The sequence below is a fragment of the Cryptomeria japonica genome, chromosome 2 (genome assembly GCF_030272615.1).
Source record: "Cryptomeria japonica chromosome 2, Sugi_1.0, whole genome shotgun sequence".
Taxonomy (NCBI): Eukaryota; Viridiplantae; Streptophyta; class Pinopsida; order Cupressales; family Cupressaceae; genus Cryptomeria; species Cryptomeria japonica.
In genome coordinates, this window is record NC_081406.1 from 140445660 (window position 1) to 140468828 (window position 23169).

The window sequence follows — 23169 nt, forward strand, 5'->3', positions numbered from 1 at the left end:
CAAGTTAATTAACCCTCATTAAACAAAGAAAAAAATCAATGAAAACATGTGAGCCTGATTAAACTAGGAATTGAAATGCAAAGACACACATACTAAATTATCTCTACAACAAATGATTAGTATTTTTAATAATCACCCCCACCTGCAATCACACAAGTTAGGTAAATTTTATAAAATCATAATCAAAATATGAAAAGAGGGGGCCTTTGACAATATTTTCTTTTACCTAGTCAACAAGATTTAATTTCTTTTTGCTATGATTTTTACCCCAAAAGTTAAAATGCAAAGAAAAAAACCCTACTAAAATTATGAGGCCTTTCTGTAAAAGATTTTTTTTTAGAAAAATACCTTGATTTGAGCCCTAGAAAGAATATTTATTGAAAAACCCTAAATTCCAAAGATCTAAATTTTTATGAATTATTTTGCATCAAAATTAAAATCTCAAAAAATATAAACCTATTAAAATTCTAATATTTTCCAAAAATGTTAGAAAATCCAAAAAAAATTGCTAATGTACTCTCACAATTATTTTTTTATAAAAAATAATAAAAAGATTATAAATAATTCAAAACTAGTCCAAAAAATCTATGTTTTAGACTGAGCACTCCTAGTAATATTCTAAACCTACCAAAAAAAATTGTGTATAAATTCCCAAGTGTTTGTGAGATATGATTAAATCATTGCAAAACCCTAATTTTCAAAGATTCAATTCTTCATGAGTTATTTTGCATTAAAATTAAAATCATAAAGAATGGACCCCTTGTAGAATTCTAAGATATTTCCATAAATGTAATAAAATTGGAAAAAATCAATAATTTGCTCTCATAAAAAAATCATAAATAGTTCCAAACTAATCCAAAATTTTTTAATTTTTGGAATAAACACCCTTGATACAATTCCCAACCAGCAAAAATAATTTGGTGCATAAATTCCAAAGTGTTTGTGATATTTGATCCAATAATTGCAAAACCTTAATTTTCAAAGATCTGATTCTTCACAAATTATTTTGCATCAAAATTAAAATCATAAAGAATAGAACCCCTATAGAATTATGAGATATTTTCATAAATGTATCAAAATCCAAAAAATTGCTAATTTACTCTCAGAATTATTTTTTATGAGAAGTCATAAAAAAAACACTCTTGGTACAATTCCCATCCTGCAAAAACAAATTGGTGTAGACATTCCCAACCATTTGTGAGATCTGATCAAATCTTTCCAAATCGTAATCTTGTGTCTAAAACCCTAGCCGCACAAGGTTATTCTATAAATTGTTTTACAAAACAATAGTATAAGGCTAGAAAAACCTGAATAAAAACATAGATCTAATAGAAATCCATGTCCCACTAGGCATGCCAAAATGTATACGATGAAAAAAAATGATGATGGTAAATTATTGCAAAACCATAAAGATCCAACCACAATCAAAACCCTAGTTCTACAAAAAAACATTCACCATACACCAATAAAGAAACCTAAGAACAATGAAATTGACAAATTCAAACATTAATATCATTCACATGCCAAGTAGGGTTTGATCTTCATTGTCTCCTATCTCCATTGATCTTGTTTAATATATTTGCTCTTAGTTTTTTGTATTATGCACAAGACCTCAACAAAGAATGGATTGTGGTTGTAAAGTCACTTCATTGCATAAAGAATGCTAGATTAGATTAGGATCGTGAAAGGATAAAGGAATCCTCTTATATAGAGGACACTTTTGAAAATGGAGGGATAAGATTAAGAGATGAAAGAAATAAATGGTCGGCTAGGATAAAAGGGTAGGTAAAAGAAATAAAAAAATAATGAAGGGGGTTGGTAGAGGAAAATTAAAAGATAAATGGCATTTGGGTGTTGGCAATTGACACTCATCCGATAAGGCTAATGGAATTTAGGGTTGTCATTGATGGCAACTCATTTAGAAACTCATCTGGAAACTCATCTTCAGGTGTCTATATTTATCATCGAGATTCATTGTTTAATTATTTTTCTTTGATTGGGTTAACCGATATTCACTACACTCAACCATTATATACACTTTGCTTTACACCAGGTTAAGTCTTGATCTCGGTAACATGCATTAGGAACCCGGTTAAGATATCTTGTGGCCCTAATTATTTCTTTCATGGAATTTCTGATAGCGTGTGAAGGCCAACATAGTCATTGGGATTATGCATGATATACCTTGTGATCTGGTAGCCGACAATTTTATTTTCTTCATTTGAGGCCGACATGTTCAACATGTTGACAAGGTATTTAAGGAGATCTTTTAGCGATGGATTTGATATAAATTGAAATGTGATTTTGATTGTGAATAGGTCAGAAATTGATGGTATGTTTTTTGGTAAGCCTTTGTGTGTAGTTTCATGTTTGCAGTCTGAACTAGTAGTAGAACAAAGTATCAGTAAACCGATACACAAAGAGGGTTAATAGATCTTAAATTGGAACTTATCCAGCATGGTCAAATGTGTAAGTCAGTGATACTTTTTTTTGAGCAGTGAGTCTGATTGCATGTGCAATCCCCTTTATGTAATATTTGTATACCTTGGTCAAGTATATAGATATTGTGGGTATCATCCCCACCATGGTTTTTCCCTTTGCATGGTTTTCCACATATATAAATATTTGTGTTATATTTGTGCTTCTTTATGCGTTATTTGGTTTATGCACTTAAATTTAATTAATGGTTAATCGGTTCATAAGCAATAAGTTCAAAATTAGTTTTAATGATAGAACACTGATTCACCCCCCTCCCCACCTCTCAGTGTTATTGGATTTCAACAATTGGTATCAGAGCCTATGCCTCAGAAGAATTTTAACCACTTGAGGAAGATTCAAAACTTGGAATTAATAGAAACTGGTTTGCAACAACAACTTCAACTTGCTCTTGAGGATATTGATAATGAGTAGATGGAGAATAGTAAACTAAAGAATAAACTAATGCAAGCCAGAGAATACATCATTTCATTGCAAGGAAAACTTTCAGTTGTTCAATCCAAGGGGAAGGAACTCTATGATCAATTTTAAAATTAGAATAGTGATGAGGAGGATGCTATGAAGGATCAATGTTAGAAACTCAATCAGGAGAGAATTATCTTGAATAATGAGATGCAAACCTTAACCATGAGAATGTGAAAGGAGATTGAAGAAAACCTAGCTCAAGCGGTGAAGGACAAATTTGATAAATGCTATAGAGTGGCAAATGAGAATGACATGTTGAGACTTGAGTTGATCCAGTCTCAGAACAATGAATAGGAACTTGAGAGATAGATCATAATCATGAGAGATGACTTAGTCATTGTGAATGAGTACAATGACAAGTTCAAAGTCAGCTCTGCAAAACTTGATGAACTATTGAATGTAGAACACAATATATCATTGAGGGGGAGGGTGAATCAATTATATTTAGAAATTTTCAAGTGGTGTGTGTGCAACCAGTAAGGTAAAGACAACACTAATAATCAAAAACACACAAAGTGAGTATCACATAACACCGATTATACGAGGAAAACCTAATGTGGGAAAAACATCGGTGAGAAAAACTACTAGAATCTACTGCTCCAATCCAACCTCACAATAAACAACTGTATTACAATTTTTAGGGAACCAACCTAAGGATCACCAACCCCTAATTTAGGGCACCAACCCAAGGAGCACCAATCCAAAGGAGCACCAACACCTGCATCGAGCACCAACTCAGTGATACAAAATAAAATTCCAAATTATTACAATGAAAGCACCTTGTTACAAATGAGGTTTTGTAACACCTATTCAAATTCTCTCCATTAGTTACAACTCTTCTCTGTCTCACTGGTCATTTCACTATCGGTTATCAAATCACTCTCTCTGAATCCTTTCTGGTTAATCTCTACCTTTGCTAACTTCCTTTGATGTTCACCCTGCACTCTATCACTCTCAGATGCCTTCCTACCAATTCACCTTTGCTATGTTTTCTACCGGTTGCTCTGCTTCCTTTTTCTTTTTGATTCTCCTTCTACTCTATATCTTTCTTGCTTGATCGCCACAAGTACTCACCCTTCTCTACTTAACTCTGTGTTGTTGTCTTAGAGTCTCTCTTTGTTGAACATAAATGTACCACTGAGAGGGGGGTGAATTAGTGGTTCTTAAATTATTTTCCCTTTTAAAGAAATCTTAGAATACCAGTTGTTATCCTAAGCACTAAATAATCAAACTGGTAAGACAAATGAGGATACAAAAAGAGACACTGCAACCCACAACACCATATGTATGAGGAAAACCCAATATGGAAAAAATATCGGTGAGAAATGTTGTTGGAGACTACTAATCCAATCCAGCCTGACAAATGAAACACTAAATTGCAACGATTTAGGGCACCAACCCAAGGAGCACCAACCCCTGCACCAAGCTCCAACTTGGTGATGTATAGTGAAATACAATTTTGATATAGTTATAGCTTCTGGTAGCAAATGAGTTCTGCAACTCTTGATCAAATAGGTTTCTGTCGGTTAACAATCTTCTCATCTTCATTGAATCTCACACTACCGGTTATGAGATTACTCTATCTGATTCTTGGCTACTCTTCCTTCACCCTCAGTCGCACAACACACTATGTCACACTTGGATAATTTTTTAATTACCACTCCTCACTGGTTAGCTTAACTGTTATGACTTCGACAATTTACCAGTATTTTGTCACTGTCGGTTAAACCCTCTCATTGGTTTACCTGCTCACTCACTCTACAAATTTCTTAGAATAAATTCTAAGGTATATTATCCTTCTCTGCGCTCAAACTCATTTCACTCTCCTTCACATTAAGCCTTAATCTTTTCTGTCTCAAGCTCATCTATTTATAATCTTGGATTCCCGCCTAAAACCGCATTCAACAATATCGTTGTTTATGGTAAAAATGGAAACAACAATAATATTGAAAGACTAAATGAATTCAACCGCAAAACCCTAGCCTAACAACAACAAAGATCCACCATAACATATGAAGATTACCTAACACAGTGCAGATCAAATGAAATCACAAAGATTATACCATCACATGTCCAATAGGATTTTGATCTCCATTCTTCCTATCTCCATTGACCTTGCTTGATATATTTGCTCTCAGATTTTATGTTTGCATAAGAGCTCAACAAAGAATGGAAATGTGGTTGCAAGTAGGCTTGATCGCATATGAAATTTTGAATGCTAGAATACTTGATTAGGGTTGATAATGAAGGAAGCATCTTCTTATATAGAAGACACTATAAGAAATGGAGGGATAAGATTAAGAGGTGTAAAAGATAAATGGTCGGCTAGGATTAGAGGGTAGGTAGAAGAAATAAGAAAATAATGAAAGGGTAGGTAGTGTAGGAATTAAGAAATGAATGACATGTGTCTTGGGTAGAAAAGGCTAATGAATTAATTAAATAAATAAAGATTTATTTAATTAATAGAAGAAGTGGGATCAATTAAATAAATAAAAGTATTTATTTAATTTAGGGAAAGGGTACTTTAAATGTATTTATTTAAATGGGAAATAAAGCTAGAAGAGGATAAATGAATTAATTAAATAAATAAGGATTTATTTAATTAATAGAAGAATTAGGCTAAAATAATTAAATAAATAAAGATATTTATTTAATTAGACTGGACAATTTTAGGTGTCTACATTTTGCCCCTCTTTGAGACAATGCAACTTGTCGTGTTGTTTCAAGGAAGATAAGATGAACTGATACAAAGTTGCCCCAAGATGGGAATGATATGCCCCCTCAAGAGATTGGATGAAAAATGTTGGAAAAGATCACAGACAATCTCTCGATAAGAAAGAAAGTGTAGAATGGACTGACTAGATAGGATAGAGTGACAGAGTCATGGGATAAAGAAGACTAACTCAGGAGAGTAGGGCTAGGGTAGTCTATAAGATAGACTATGAGGGAAAACATCCTCATTGTCATCCACACATCCAAGAGATCAGAGTGCAAAGAGAGCAAAGAGCGGTTAACAATTAGCAGCGATGGTATTGGTGCATGGATTTGATCGCGTTCACCGATTTTAGAAGCCAACAGATGCAGGAGAGCTGGTAAGTACCACAAAACCTCCTTGTACCTTGGTGCATTAATTGTTGTCATAGATGCATATTAGGTAGGTCAATAAATGCGCTCTAGGTAGGTCTAGAAAAATGTCAAGTGGGGGCGAAAAAATGTTAAGGCACGTCTGCGTTGGTGCCAAATGCGTCTGGGTAGGCTAGGCACGTCTGTGTTTGTGCCAGGCGCATCTATGAATTCAGTAGGGTTTATGTACAATATGAGTGCGTTTGTGTCTTGCAAGTGCATTTATGCAAGACAGGCACATCTAGGTAGATCAGAGGCACATTTGTGTGATTCAAGCGCATTTGTGTAGAGCAGGAACGTATGTGCAATATGTAAGCATGTTTATATCATGAATGCACATTTATGTCTTCAAGGCCAAATTGGCAATTTTGTGATGAACATATGCTATAGATTGGTAAGTTACTGAGAGGATACACTCAAATAGGTCCTCTAGGGAAGACTAGGATAGTAGATAGGGCTAGGATTGAAAATTCTGTGATAGAACATACGTTGCCAATTAGGAAACTACTCAAGAGGATACACTCAAGCAGAGGCCCTAGGATAGGATAGATCCAGGCACTTTGTGATGAATAGGGAGTACCATAGACATTGACAATTTTGTGATAGAACATACGTTGCCAATAGGATTAAGCTAAAATTGACAATTATGTGATAGAACATACATTGTCAATTGGATAAGCTACTCAAGAGGATACACTCAAGTAGGTGCCCTAAAAGATAGGATCAAAGCAGCACTTTGTGATGAACATGGAATGCTACTAGGATAAAAAGTAGTACTTTGTGATGAACAGGGAGTACTAAAAAGAGTAGCACTTTGTGATGAACAGGGAGTGCCAAAAAGTAGTACTTTGTGATGAATAGGGAGTACTAAAAAGAGCAGCACTTTGTGATGAATAGGGAATGCCACTATGATTGACACACTTGATTTGCTTGATTGCAGGAGGACCTACCGATGTTGGAGTCACGAGAGCGATTCCCTTCGACTCAGATTTTATGACCAAAGTTGACACTCGAGGAGAGAGCAACAGTTCAGGCTATGGGACTGCGACATATTCTGTATGTGCCCGAGTTTCAGGTGAACATGGGATTTCTGACTACATTAGCTGAGAGATGGCACTCAGAGACATGCACTTTTCATTTGTCGATGGGTGAGATGATAGTCACGTTGGAGGATGTGTACAGGATACTGCGGATATCGATCGATGGGGAGTTAGTTCCTTACGGTCGAGAGGGAGACATGGATAAACTGAGATGAGTGTTACAAGATCCAGGACTAGAGATGAGGGCATGAAACGTGGCTTAGGATACCATGAGATGGATAGGATTGGCACTACTAGCGGTACTGGCAGGAGTGATCAGTGGGTTCTTATGTCCAGATAGGATGACATGAGGGTTGGTAGTGGGGTGGGGGAGGACTCTGGAGACATTGGTGACAAAGCACACTAGGTTTACATGGGGACTATTTTTGTTGGCACACTTGTACTATGAGCTACATTAGTTTATATATCACAGATTGACAGGATTAGGATGTGGGGTGACACTATTGCCGGTATGGGCTTATGAGCATCTGTCGGTTACACGATCGATCCACTTCAGGGGTAGAGGACATGGGCGTAGCTATGTACACTTATATGATATGATTACATCTCAGCCACAGATTGGGAGATTGGAGTATTGGCATCGAGTGATCGATGAGGTAGACAGTGTGGTATGGAGGCCATATCAGGACTGTGAGGAGTGGGAGGATGATGTAGTGGAGCTACCATATGTATTTCAAAGCAAGTATCTTATTGGTCGGACACCGTATGTTATTGAGAGACAATTGGTAGATAGGGTGGGTAGGCAATTTGGTAGGATACAACGGATTCCATGGGGTTCATGGATGTATGCACGGATGGTGAGAATAACCTATATTGTTGTTTTGTAAAACAATTTAGAGAATAACCTTGTGCAGCTAGGCTTTTGGACATAAAATCAAGATCTTGGATAGATTTGATCCGATCACACAAATGCCTTGGAAATTTTGTACCAATTTTTTTTGGCAAGTTGAAGATAGTATCAAAAGCTCTCAAACCAGAATTTAGATCTATTGGAGCATATTTTAATTTTCTATGAATTTTTTATGAATTTCCATAAAAAATTAATTTTGAGAGCAAATGAGAGAATGTTTTGGATTTTCTTACATTTTTGGAAATATCTTAGAATTATACATAGGATCTCTACTTTGTTATTTTAATTTTTATGCAAAATATTTCCTAAAAAATTAGATCTTTATAAATTAGGGTTTTTCATTATTTTGATCAGATCTCACAAACTGCTTTGAATTTTGAGATCCAATTTTGTTTCCTTGTCAAGAACAATATCACAAATTGTCAGTAAAAAAATTAGATTTGTTGGATCATATTTGAATTTTCTATGAATTTTTTATGCATTTTTATAAAAAATTAACTTTGAGAGAAAAGTACCGAACTTTTCGGATTTTGTTACATTTTTAGAAATATCTCAAAATTATACACATGATATATTGTTTGTGATTTTAATTTTGATGCAAAATAATTGCTAAAAAAATGGATATTTAAACATTAGGGTTTTGCATTATTTTGCTCATATCTCACAAACTGCTTGAAAATTTTGTAGGAATTTTTTTGTGCAAGTTTGAAATGCTAGCAGGAGTTTCCAGTAAAAAGTTCAGATTTTTTGGATCAATTTTGCATTTTATATGATTTTTCATAAAAAATATTTTTTGGAGCAAATTAGAAACTTCGTTGGATTTTCTTACATTTCTGGAAATGTCTTGAAATTTTACAGGTGGCATGTTTTTTATGATGCAAAACAACTCATGGAAAATCAAATCTTTGAATCTATCTAAAAAACATCCTGTCGAAGGCCCCTATTTCACAAAGTCTTTTGGATATAAAGTTTACCTAACTTGTGTGCTTGCGGGAGGGGTATTATTGCAAAACTAATCAAAAATCTTTGTTGTATATTTTTGGCAAGGGTTTTTTTATCTTTATTGTGTGTCTTGTTTTCATAGATTACCAAACACTTCAATTAGTGCACTAAAATTGAACCAGTGTCTTTTGTGTCTTGAGTAATAGGCTCTTTTTGTTTAATCTCTAGAGGGCCTGTCTCCCTGTGTGGTCATTAGGACTACTAGTGAGGAGAGAATGACCCAAGTGGTAGCGAGGAAAACCCACCTCTTCCAAACCACTATAAATAAATGTATCCATGGTGAAAGCCATGGGTAACACGTGCTGATTAGTTCATACCGACACTATGTCTCCCCATAAACCCATTTGATCAAATTTATTTGATCAGTTGTAGGGCATAACCCCTACCGGCTGGGAGCCTTCTGTATTTACAGAGTTGAAAGTGTCACATGTATGGCCACATGAGCGGATGCCCTTACTAGCACCTTTTTGTTTTAGAAAGCCAAAATCCTTCTAGTTGTTAGGGCAGGAGGTTAGACCTCTAGAGCGGCCCACACACATATGGTTCTTAGTAGAGATACAAAGTTCACCATGAGGATTTTTCATGGGGACTGATGCTTGGCTGCCCTAGAGAAGTGAGTGCCAAGGGTGGAGCCAGTGGGGTCAAGCATCTAAGTATCTACTTTGAATAGTGTAGCCTTAGGGGAAACCCCATGTGGGATCAACAACTATTGTCATGGCCAGCCATAAAAATTATGCTTGTCTTCTTTTGAACATTCAAACATTCAAGGTCAAACATCAAAACATTGTGTCTTTTTTGTCTTCAAGTGTATGCAAAACATTTTTACATCAAAATGGACAAATTCAGATTTGGTTACAACAACTTCACAAACTGGAAAAATTTACACTCCAACAAACAAGAGCAATTAGTTTTAGAATTCTTGATTTTCCTATGTTATTTCTCTAGATTTTTATCTAGCATTCAACCTACCTTTGGGTCTCACAAATTTCATCATTGCTTTACACCTTGCATTACATTCACATTTGTCTAAACTTGAGTCAAAAGTCACTTGCTTATCCTCATCTTACTTTGTCAACACACTACATACAACAACATTTTGCTAAGTGGTCCCTCATCAAGGTCTATCACCTTTGGGCCTCATTTGGTCTTACTTAGAGTCAAGGTCAACTTACCTCATCAAGAGAAACTATCATCTCTTTGGAAGTCACACCTACTCTACTACATACATACTTGGTCTTACACTTTGGACATTGTAGGTACACCTCATATTCATTTGCATTCCATCCAACTCTTGGTCTTCCATTTTCATTTAGTCTCACACATCTTGGTCAATACCTAGTTCATGTTTGAAACCCATTCCCAAAAATCTAGGAGAGAAACTAAAGAGGCTCAAGAGTCCACAAATATGAGTGCCTATGAGTATGATAATGATGTCTTTTTCAATTCTGGTCATACCACATTACCTGACATGGACACTTATAGAAACATTCAAAATATTGAGAACATGGATAACACAAACAACAATGATACACACAATGACAATATGGACAACTTTTCCGTACATTCAATAGAAGTGGAAGACTCCATTATGGATCCCTATTTTAATCAATTGGTTGAGGAAATAATGAGGAGAGATAGACAATATTTCTTACAAGTGATGGCACAAAGTGGAGCCAAGATCCCTCATGATTTTGACATGTCTCAAATAATAGAAAATCAACCTTTGCATGAACCTCAACTCAACATGGATCAAAGGAGGCCTAATATTGGAGGCAATAGAGGACCACATTTTGTGCCTGAATCACCATAATCTTTGTTTCAAAAACCTGAGATCCCACATACACATGGTCAAGCTTATGATACTCACCTTCGTAGACCATTATGGAAGTCTTATGCAGAAAAATATACTCAATCACATACCAATGCTAAGGGCCAATTACCAAAGAAATTGGATATCCAAAGGCATGTTCAAAATTTGGACACAAGGAAACCCCGCATCAAATTTGGGGGCAACACACTAGAAAAATCTCTTGACATTCCTATAGAGTATGGTATACATGGACAAAATAGATATTCCATTCCTCATTATGACTCAATACCAAGGGGTTCCTATACTCAGTATCATTATAGACCTCCTCCATATGAGCATGTTTATGATCAATACCATCCATATATGAAATATCCTCCTCCTCCACCCAGTGGCTCAGGCATGGGATATGGTCCAAGAAGTTGATCTCCACCCAAGAACAATTTGGAACAAGTAAAGGATTTACAATAGAAAATGGAGGATATAAATACACCAAAGATGGCTTACACAATGAGAGACATATGTCCCTATCCATTTGACAAAAGCATTCTAATGCCTCCTTTTCCTACACATTTCGTGACACCTAAGTTCGATAAGTACAGAAAAGGAGATCCTAAGGCACATATAAGATAGTTTTTCATAGCTTGCATTGAGGTAGCAGTAGAAGAGACATATTTGATGAGACTATTCCCACAAAGCTTAGGTGATCAAGCTATGGAATGGTTCTCCCAACTCCCACCTGGAATTAAGGCATGGGGTGATTTAGTAGAGGCTTTTATCCAACATTTCTCATACAACATAGAGACAGACATATCAGTCACTTCTTTGTGCAACACCAAGCAAAAGGATGGAGAGTCTTTTTCATCATTTTTTACAAATATGGAGGAATCTAGCTAGCAGATGCTCTTGTGAAATTCCACAAAAACAAATGGTAGAGATGTTCACCCAGAATGTTAACAAAGACATTGGTTATGACCTGAGAAAAGCTTGTTTGTCCACCTTCAAGGATGTCATTGAAAAAGGCTTAGCAATAGAGAAGGTCCTAATTGAACAAGGAGTAATTAAGATATTCAAAGAAAACAAAGAGGACTTTAAAGGAAAAGACAAGCCAAGATTTTGGAATAAAAACAAGAACACAGTCAATGATGGTGTTGTTGATGCCAATACAGTACGACCCAAAATCATTTTTTCTAGATCAAGCTCTACAAACAATCAAGTGAATACTCAAACAACTTCAAAACCATGAAGGAGATACACCCCATTGGGAGAACCACTTTAGTCAGCTTTCAAGAAGCTAGTGGCAAATGAAACAATAACAATTCTAGATATGCCTCCATATGAGCCAAAGGTCAAAACAACCTGGTGGAATGACGATGAATACTGCGAATATCACAAAAGAAAGGGTCATAAAATAGGAAATTGTCATCGACTAAATAAAATCATACAAGATCTTATTGATAAAGGAGGCATTGAGATTGAAGGACATTCATCTAATCAAGAACATGAGATGTTCAAGGAACCATTCCCTAAATATGACAAGGGAAAAGCTAAAGCCACAGATGACCAGACCAACTATACCAAAGCATCCTATAACTATGATTCAACTATTAATCACATTTCAAAGGACAATTATGTCTCTACCATTATGATCAAGGACAAAATGCCTAAAAATTCTACCCAAAGACCCAAGGTTGTCCTAAAAAGCATTGGATCTTCTTCTGAACCTACCTTTGAATGTAATGTTACAACTCATTGAGGTAAATTCACTTTGCAAGGTGCTCCAAATAAAAACACCACTTCCTCATCAACCAAACCTGAGTATGACCTTGTAAAATAGTTAGGGAAGACACTTGTACTTATCTCAATCCTAGAGCTTTTATGCATATCCCCTGCACATAAGGCCATTCTTGATAAAACTTTGAGAGACACTTCCATCCCCACTGTTCTAAACGTGGACAAGTTTTGAGCCATGGTGGGATACCTTTTTGTTCCACACTCCCTTACATTCATAGAAGCTGATGACGCCTCGATGATCCAACCACATAATGCACCTTTACACATTGAAGCCTTGTTACACAAACATCGAATAAAATGAGTCTTGATAGATGGAGGAGCTAGTCTCAATATATGTACTTTGAACACAATAATATGATTGGGATATTCAGATAAAGCTATGAATGCTACAAACAAAATTACCATTAAGGCATATGATGATGAAGAGAATTCATCCAAAGGCACAGTCACCTTACCTCTCAGGGTTGGGCCAGTTACAAAAGATGTGGTTTGTCATGTCCTAGACCTAGATCTCACATACAACATATTGCTAGGATGTCCTTGGATTCATGAGATGAGGGTAGTCCCATCTACATACCACCAATGCATTAAGTTTCCTCACAATGGAGTTGAAGTAATAGTTAATGGTGATCCTATTCCATTTATATAATACAATAACTTGAGACCAAAAGCTGACACAATTATTCCAAATAATATAGAAGCTATCCCTTCTTCGACATACATTGACCCTGAATCATTGAAACCTTCAACATCAAAACAAGGTGAGCTTAAAGGGAAATATTTGGACAAAGGCATGGGTGAATACACTTTGAATCAAACCATGTGCTTACAACAAGTTATGAGTTCACCAAAAGAATATGGATGACCACATCCTTCTAAACAGGTATCTATCATTACACTCAAATGGGATGCTACTATCTTCCAAAAGTGGGGTGAAATGGAAGAAGAGTTATACAAAATTATTTACAAGGACCTTGAAGATTGAACACAAGATCACATCAACATACCATGCAAAAAATATGGCAAAGGGTTCAAGATCCTACAAAAGTTTGGGTATGATGGTAAAAGTCCTCTCGGTTTAAGAAAGGAAGGTATCATTCAACCTTTGCAACCAGAATTGACATTTAAAAAGGAGCGCTCAAAAGGGCTTGGTTTCATGTCTTCTAGGGTAAATACTCAAAAGACAAAAAATGAATTACAAATCAAGGCTTCTAAAGATAAACAAGAGAACCACTATTCCACAGACTCCAATGATTGGGAATGGGGTTCAAAAAAATCCTCCAGTGACTATGAGCTCACCAAGACATTCAGGGAACTAGGTGAACCTATAGAAGAAGAGGAATTTTAGAGAAAATTCAAAGTTGGTCAAGAAACAACCCCTGAGGATCCCACACAATCTTTGTCTCTAGGTTCTAGGTCAAAATCACGAAGAATGAGGACACCCGTCCTAGAATGCGCTACTAGTGATGACAATTTGGACTTGTTCATGATTGAGACAGATGAGGAGAGTGCCAATGATGACCTTGACATACCTGAATATAACTGCATCTTCACCCTTAGTCCCCCTGACTTTGAAAATATTGAAGGCCTTCCCCTTGTTCACCACCAACTTATTGACTAGGACCATGAAGGACCTGTACAGTTTGACACATTCCAAAATGATGAAGCCTTTATTGACTATCTAGGCATATGAGATGATCTTCCACTTGGGGACCATAAGGAAGGATACACCATAGAACTCAACAGTGTGGCATATTTTGGTGAGGGGGTTGGGCCTTTTAGTCGCAAAAAAGTAAAAAATAAAAACAAATCATGGGTCTTATTGTGAAAACCGCACTGTGGCATTGTCTGACCCCAAAAAGGTAAAAAGAAAGGACGTATCTAAGGGTGAAAACCTCTCTGAGGTACCCAAAGATGGAAGGCTTAGCTTTCTCCCAGCATCATATGAAGAAAAATCATCTATGTTAGTAGAGGAGACAATCAAAACAAACATTGGTACAAAAGAAATCCCACATAACATATTCCTGGCACAATCTCTGACAGAGATAGAAAGACCAAAGTTCATAAGTTTCTTCACAGAGTGAAAAATCAATTTTGCATGGTCATATGTTGATACGCCGGGACTGGATCCAGATTTACTAATGCATCATTTGATAGTTAAATCAGGAGCAAAACTAGTGAAATAGAAATTAAGAAAGATGCATCCCCAAGTGGCATTATTAGTCAAGGCGGAGCTTGAAAAATTATTGGATCTCAAATTCATACGCCCAATTGATTGTCCTGAATGGATCTCTAACTTAGTACCAATTAGTAAGCCAGATCATAGCATGAAAATATGCACAGATTTCAGAGACATCAACAAAGCTTGTCCTAAGGATGATTTTCCATTGCCAAATATTGACCTGATTGTAGATCTCACAGCAGGTCATGTGATGTTATCTTTGATGGATGGATTCTTCGGCTACAATCAAATAAAAATTGCATCCGAGGATCAACACAAAACAACGTTTACTTGTCCCTGGGGAACTTTCTTCTGGAATTTCATGCCCTTCGGGCTAAAGAATGCATGCGCTACATATCAAAGAGCCATGACTACCATCTTTCATGATCTCATGCACATAACTGTAGAAGATGTTGATGACCTTTTGGGAAAATAAATAGACAGAGCTACACATTTGGACATACTTTCAATCATTTTTGATCGGTTGGAAAAATATAAAGTAAGATTAAACCCCAAGAAATGTGTCTTTGGAGTAACCTCCGGGAAGCTCATAGGATTCATTGTCTCAAAAAGAGGAATTGAAGCCGATCCAACAAAATTCAAGGTGATCCTAGAGATTCCACCACCGAGAAATATCAGTCAACTTCGATCTTTACAAGGAAGACTCCAGTCCATATGAAGATTCATAAAACAACTTGCAGATAAATGCCATCCTTTTCAACACTTGCTACACAAAAACATCAAATTCAAATGGGATGATAACTGTCAATAGGCTTTTTAGATACTCAAATATTATCTTCTAAATCCACTAGTCTTGATGTCACCAATTCTAGAACAACCCCTATTACTCTACATATCAGCTACATCAACAACACTGGGGGCACTCTTAGGACAACAAGATGTCGAGGGAAAAGAAAAGGCAGTCTACTACATCAGTCGTACTTTGGTAGGCTATGAGCTAAACTACACACCAATTGAGCGTGTGTGTCTCGCTGTGGTCTTTGCTTCGCAGAAATTAAGACACTACATGCTAACTCATAAAACTAAGCTAGTTGTAAGGATCAATCCATTGAAATACCTTCTCAATAAAGTGACACTTACTGGTCGACTGGCCAAATGGGTGATGCTCTTGAGTGAATTTGATATTGAATATGTAGACAGAAAAGCAATAAAAGGACAAGCCATCACAGATTAGTTAGTAGATACTCCCATGATAGATGATGCTCCTCTAACTTCAAAATTTCTAGATGAATCCATCTTGATGGTATCACACATGAATCCTGGGCAATTGTACTTTGATGGCTCATACACATAGTATGGTGTAGGCACTGGCATCCTTTTCATCACACCTCAAGGAGATTCCATACCAAAATCATATCGATTATCATTTCCTTTCACTAATAACATAGCAGAATATGAGGCATTAACAACTGGATTACGGATTGTAGTTTAGTGGAAGATCCAGGAACTTCATGTTTTTGGGGACTCTCAACTTGTAATTCATCAAGCAACTGATGAATACCAAACAAAGGATGAAAAATTAATGCCTTACAAGAAAATGGTGGATGACCTGAAACAACATTTCACAAAGTTAAACTTTGAGCAAATACCAAGAGAGCAGAATCGAGCCGCAGATGCCATGGCTACTATTGCTTCACTGATAAATTAACCACAGAATGAAACCCGCTATGAGTTCTTGGTGGATAACCTTTTGGTTCCCTCGTATTAGATCACTCTTTCTGAGATGATAGGTGTCATTGGTCCTGATTCCCAGTTATACGGGTCCATTTTCACATACCTTCATAATAATATCCTTCCTCCTAACTTATCCAATAATCAATGTCGCACTTTCATTCACCAATCTTCTCAATACATCATTTTAGCCGATATCCTATACTGTCGAGGTCTAGATGGCACTCTTCTTAGATGTTTAGAAAGGGACGAAGCTCAAATCGCGTTATGCTATGTTCATGAAGGGATATGTGGTCCACATTCTAATGGTCCTACCTTAGCCAAGAAACTCATCAGGACTGGATATTTCTAGCCCAATATGGAAAAAGACTCATATCAGTTTGTCAAAAAATGTAAGCAATGTCAAATTCATAGAGACCTTATTCATGCACTAGCACAAGAACTTCAACTGATTGCAACTCCTTGGCCCTTTTGCCAGTGGGGACTCAATCTCATAGGAAAGATTCACCCTCCTTCCAATGGCCACAAATTTAGCATCACTGCCATAGAGTATTTCACAAAATGGATTGAAGACGTGCCTCTTACACAAGTCACTAGAAAATAGATTGCTACATTCATTCTCAACTACATCATTTGTCGGTATGGTATTCCTATTTCCATAATCACCGATAACAGATGTCCCTTCAAAAATCAAGATGTTCATGAACTTTGTGATCACTTCCATATTACCCATCATTTCTACATGCCCTATTACCCCCAAGGTAATAGTCAAGCTGAGGCATCTAATAAAACCATTCTTAAAATCCTAAAAAAGATAGTCGATAACACTAGCCGCAATTGGCATATCGAACTAAATCCCGCACTTTGGGCTTATCATACAAGTGTTCACACACCTATAGGAGCCACACCTTATTCACTTATCTATGGCATTGAAGCTATCTTTCCTATCAAGTTCGATTTACCATCTTTACGAGTCTCTTTACAAAACATTACCAGTGATGAAGACTATAGGGTCTCTCGCTTACAAGAACTAGAACTATTGGATGAACGAAGACAAATTGCTTTTAATCACCTTAAGGATTATCAACAACGAATGAGTCATAGTTACAATCATAAAGTGAATCCTCATGCATTTGAGGTGGGTGACTTAGTTCTCAAAGAAAATCCTAAAAATCAGCAAGACAGAGAGAAGAAGGGCAAGTTTGAACCAAATTGGCTTGGTCCTTACATCATTACAACATCCTATGGATTGGGTGAATATCAGCGTTCAACTCCAGATGGCAAACCTTTTGAGGATCCTATTAATAGCAGGCACCTTTGTAGGTTTTACACATAGCTCTTAAGAGTATCCTAAAAAAAAAAAAATCATAAACATAAAAAATCGTTACTTGGTGAAAACCTAGCAAACAGGCGCCTTGTGACACAAAAAAATTGAAAAATAAAAAAAAGTAAAGAAAAACATTTCATCCAATGGTGAAAACCACTTTGGTGGTGCCCTGGGCAAGTACCATGGTGAAAACCGGGTCACCAGCACCATGCGTAGAGACATTGTTCCTCCCTCCTTCAGGATTCACTTTCATCTCGTCACTTTGCACACACTCACAACCTTTCCATCCATAATAAATCAGCTCCTATGTATGGCTAAGGCAAATCTTGCATCTAGTGATGGGTGTGGAACTGAGCGCATCACATGTTTTGAGAAGTACAATTTCTTTTAGTTTTCTTCAGTCTATCTGTGCGCAATCCACAATAAAACAACATTCGCATCGCCAATCCGCAATAAATTTCTATCTTCTCTGCAATAAAGTATCAGTTTCATGGATTCAGTCAGTTTCAGATGAGATGCAGCAACAATGGGCCTCAACAAATCAAATCTTTCAATAGACTCAGACAACATTATGGTTCAGTTCTATCTATCCTTTTGGGAAAGTAAACATTGTGACCACAATCAATTAGACTTATACAAGTGACAAGAGACACTAAACTTGAGGACTACAGTGGATGTTGGTGTCAAGTCTTGGTTTTCTTTTGATTTTTATCTTTTTGGTGACATGTCTTTTAGCTTTTCCAGGATGTCTCTGACTAGAGATTTTATCTCCAGGATGTCTTTGACTAGAAAGGCGAGGATGGGGTATCGTCACCTATTTTTATTTGTTGTCTATGGATTGTCTCTTACTAATTCTATGACTTGTCCAAGGATATGAGGACATTGTGAGTCTAGTATGAACTGGGGCATTCTTTGTTTGCAACTATCTTATCTCCATGAAAATGGGTACAATGACTTTCAGGGTCGAACATATGCCTCGATTGTCATAACCTATTTTGCCATAATAAAGCTCAATGATGATAACACACAAGAAGCTCTTTCACTTTCATATCTTCTATCTTCCATCCCCCTTTCTTGATTGACCTCCATCATTCTTCCCAAGTCCGTGTAGCCTACTATCACACGATTGAGTATAATGACACACCAAAAATATTTGCATTTCATACAGTTGCACCTACATTATCACATATTAGCATTTCATACATACATATAGATATCACAATTGCATCACATCCTGCACACAACACATGTTAGCAAATGTTACATTTTCATCATCTAAATAGTCATTTGCATTATCATATTCATCTGCATTTCATACATTCACATTTGCATTTGCATAACATATTAAAAACATAAAAGAACAAAAATATTGCATTTCATCATGTACATACTTACATGCATCACATAGAAACATACATCACATAGATACACATACATATAGCTGCCAAAAGGATGAATCATCTCATATATATATCTCAAAATCATAAGTGTCATGATACAATGATGTCAAAATCATATGGATACAATCACCCGAAGGTGCCATCATACAAAATGGTACAAAACTGATACATAGGGGGCCCTCTAAGGCTATGATGAACTCCCTCCCTCGGAGCCGCCTAGCCTCGATGGAGTCTGAGCCCTGGAAGGACCTTCCCTAGGATCATCTCTCTTGTCCCCTCTATCTAGTGGTGGTGGAGGACCCATAACCCCACCGCTAGATGCCTATCTCCTGTCTCTCCCTCCAGTGGTCATTGCAGTCCGTGATGGTCTCCAAAAGCTCCTAGCTTGCTGATTTGGTGGCACCACTCCATAGTACAGGTCTCGCTAGTAGGCTATCTCCTCCCCTACTCATAGAACATAGGTGTATCTGGCCCCTATTTCCTCTACTGCCTGTCTCCCTACCCTCCATGCTGTTTCAGCCTCTTTGTAGCACTGAATAGCCTAACCCCTCTCCCGCTCAGTGTCCCCTAGCTGTCTCCTGAGCCTAGTTGTCTCCCTCTCCAAATCTTGGATCTCATCATCCTATCCCTAGCAGATCTCCCTCAAGGATAGTAACTCATCCTCCTCCTCTCATTTGCCTATCCCTGGGCGTGCCAAAATGTTTATGGTAAAAATTGAAACAACAATAATATTGAAAGACTAAATGAATTCAACCATAAAACCCTAGGCTAACAACAAAAAAGATCCACCATAACATATGAAGATTACCTAAGACAATGCAAATCAAATGAAATCACAAAGATTATACCATCACATGTCCAATAGGGTTTTGATCTCCATTCTTCCTATCTCCATTGATCTTGCTTGATATATTTGCTCTCAAATTTTATGTGTGCACAAGAGCTCAACAAAGAACGGAAATGTGGTTGCAAGTAGGCTTGATCACATATGAAAGTTCAAATGCTAGAATGCTTTATTAGGGTTGATAATGAAGGAAGCATCTCCTTATATAGAAGATACTATAAGAAATGGAGGGATAAGATTAAGAGGTGTAAAAGATAAATGGTTGGCTAGGATTAGAGGGTAGGTAGACGAAATAAGAAAATAATGAAAGGGTAGGTAGTGTAGGAATTAAGAAATGAATGACATGTGTCATGGGTAGAAAAGGCTAATGAATTAATTAAATAAATAAAGATTTATTTAATTAATAGAAGAAGTGGGATCAATTAAATAAATAGAAGTATTTATTTAATTTAGGAAAAGGGGAATTTAAATGTATTTATTTAAATGAGAAATATAGCTAGAAGAGGATAAATGAATTAATTAAATAAATAAGGATTTATTTAATTAATAGAAGAATTAGGCTAAAATAATTAAATAAATAGATATTTATTTAATTAGACTGGACAATTTTAGGTGTCTACAATCGTGTTAGGTTTTTCCTTCTCCAACTCGAACCAAATCCGATTTGATTCTATCTTCTTTTCTAGAGATATGATCTTCATGACATTGATCAACACCAACAAAGATTTGCATTCCAATGTGCATTTTTTAAATCTGGAGGTTTGCACCATGTTTTTCTACTTTTCTCTGTCATTCACCATTAATGGCTTTGTTGTTTCCTTCACCAAATGGGTACGAAGATCAAATCTTCTTTCAGGATCAGTTCAGTTGCTTTGCTAGCTTGCCTTCCTCGAGCCGCAATCCTATGGCATCCTCTATGACTTGTGAGTTCTTCATAAAAGTCGACCTGCTTGCTGATTTGTTACGTTGATGCACACTTCATCGACCTTTATAATACCTCCACCTGGCATCCAGCTATCATGATTGGCAACATCCACTTCTACTTGGATTCCTATGTCAGTTTAACATTCTTTGTCAATCAAGGTTTACTACCATCTTAGTTCACCTTACCGGTATGACCATCAAACATCTTTTGTACTAGCAGCACATCCTAGGTGTGTGCCTTATCAGTAAGCCTACTAACTAGTAGCCTTCCTTTTGTCTACTCACTCATATGTGCATTGTCATCATATGTCTTTCTCTTCTTATATAGATCACCACTTTTATGTCTTTCTCTTCTTATACCAGTCACTACTTACTTACTGGTGACCTTGCCAAAACCAGTTTGACATCAATGATAACTTAATTCCAATAATGCCAACAATCTCCCCCTTTGGCATTGATGTCAACTTAATGCAACACACTTCATATCGGTATATTTCTCCCCCTTTGACATAATGAGAAAGGGTATTGTACATTCCCCCTTTGATCCATACCTAGCTCCCCCTTTGGCTACTACCAGTGATTGCAGTTGGTACTGAGATGTGGTTCAAGAGTTATAGATGTTGCTATGAACTCCCCCTAAACCATATCAAACCTTCCTTTCTTAGGTGCATAAAGAATATGACACAACTCTAAACTTGTGTCTTAGGTACTCAAAGGTGCTTACTAGCAATGGTTCGGTGAAAATGTTTGCTACTTGTTCTCCGATAGGGACATGGTCCATCTTTACTTCCTGTCCTTCAACCTTCTCTTTGAAAAAATGATACTTGATGGCTATATGCTTTGTCTTGGAATGCATCATCAGATTCTTTTATATGTTGATGGCACTCGAATTATCAAACCAGATGAGAATAGGGTGAGTGATGTCCACCTGTATGTCCTTGAGATTTTTCTTCATCCAAAGGAACTGAGAGCAGTATGTAGTTGCAACAATGTGTTCTTCTTTAGTAGTAGATAGGGAGACTAAATCCTATTTCTTGCTACGCCATGAGACCAACCGGTTACATAGGAAGAATGCACCACCACTTGTGCTCTTTTGGTCATCAATGAAACCTTTCTAATCAACATCAATGTATGCTTCCAAGATGAATTCCCCTTGTTTAGGGTACCACAATCCATAACTGACTGTTCTTTGGAGGTACCTAAATATTTTGCTTACAACATTCATATGTGACTGCTTAGGTGCATCTTGAAATTTGGCCACCATGCACATTGCCTATACTATATTTAGTCTAGAAGCCATGAGATACAATAGATTTCCTATCATGGATCTATACAATGTTTGATCCACCATCGGTGATTCATCATTTTTGCTTAATTTTCTTCCAGTCATCATGGGGGTACTTACCGGTTTGCGATCCTCCATTTGAAATTTCTTCAACATATCCTTTGCATACTTGGTTTGTGAGATAAATATTCCCTTATCTTTCTATAATATCTCCAAACCAAGGAAGTATGTCAATTCACCAAGCCTTGACATCTCAAATTCTGACTGCATCTAATCAGCAAATTCTTTGCAAAAGGTGTCCTTATTGCCTTCAAAAATAATTTCATCTACATACACAACCACAATGATCATGTGGTTTCCATCTTTCTTTATGTATAAATTGTTGTCAGCACTCCCCTTTTTGAATCCTTGCTCCTTCAGGTATTGATCTAATCTTGAATACCATGCTCTAGGGGATTTCTTTAAGTCATATAGGGCCTTCTTCAATAGGCACAAAAAAATTTCATCATCATGTACCATAAACCCTTCCGGTTGCTCCATGCACACTTCTTCCAAATTTCCATTAAGGAAGGCATATTTTATATCCATCTGATATAGTTTATAACCCTTGTAGGTAGAAAAGGCTAGAAACATCATAATTGATTCTAATATAGCTACCAGTGCAAATGTTTCTTCAAAGTCAATGCCCTCTACTTGAGAGTATCATTTGGACACAAGTCTAGCTTTATGCTTAACAAATTTACCTTATTCATTCATCTTATTTTGGTAGACCCATTTAGTGCCAATGATGTTCTTGTCTTCCAATCTAGGGACTAATTCTCAAGTCTTGTTATTCTCAA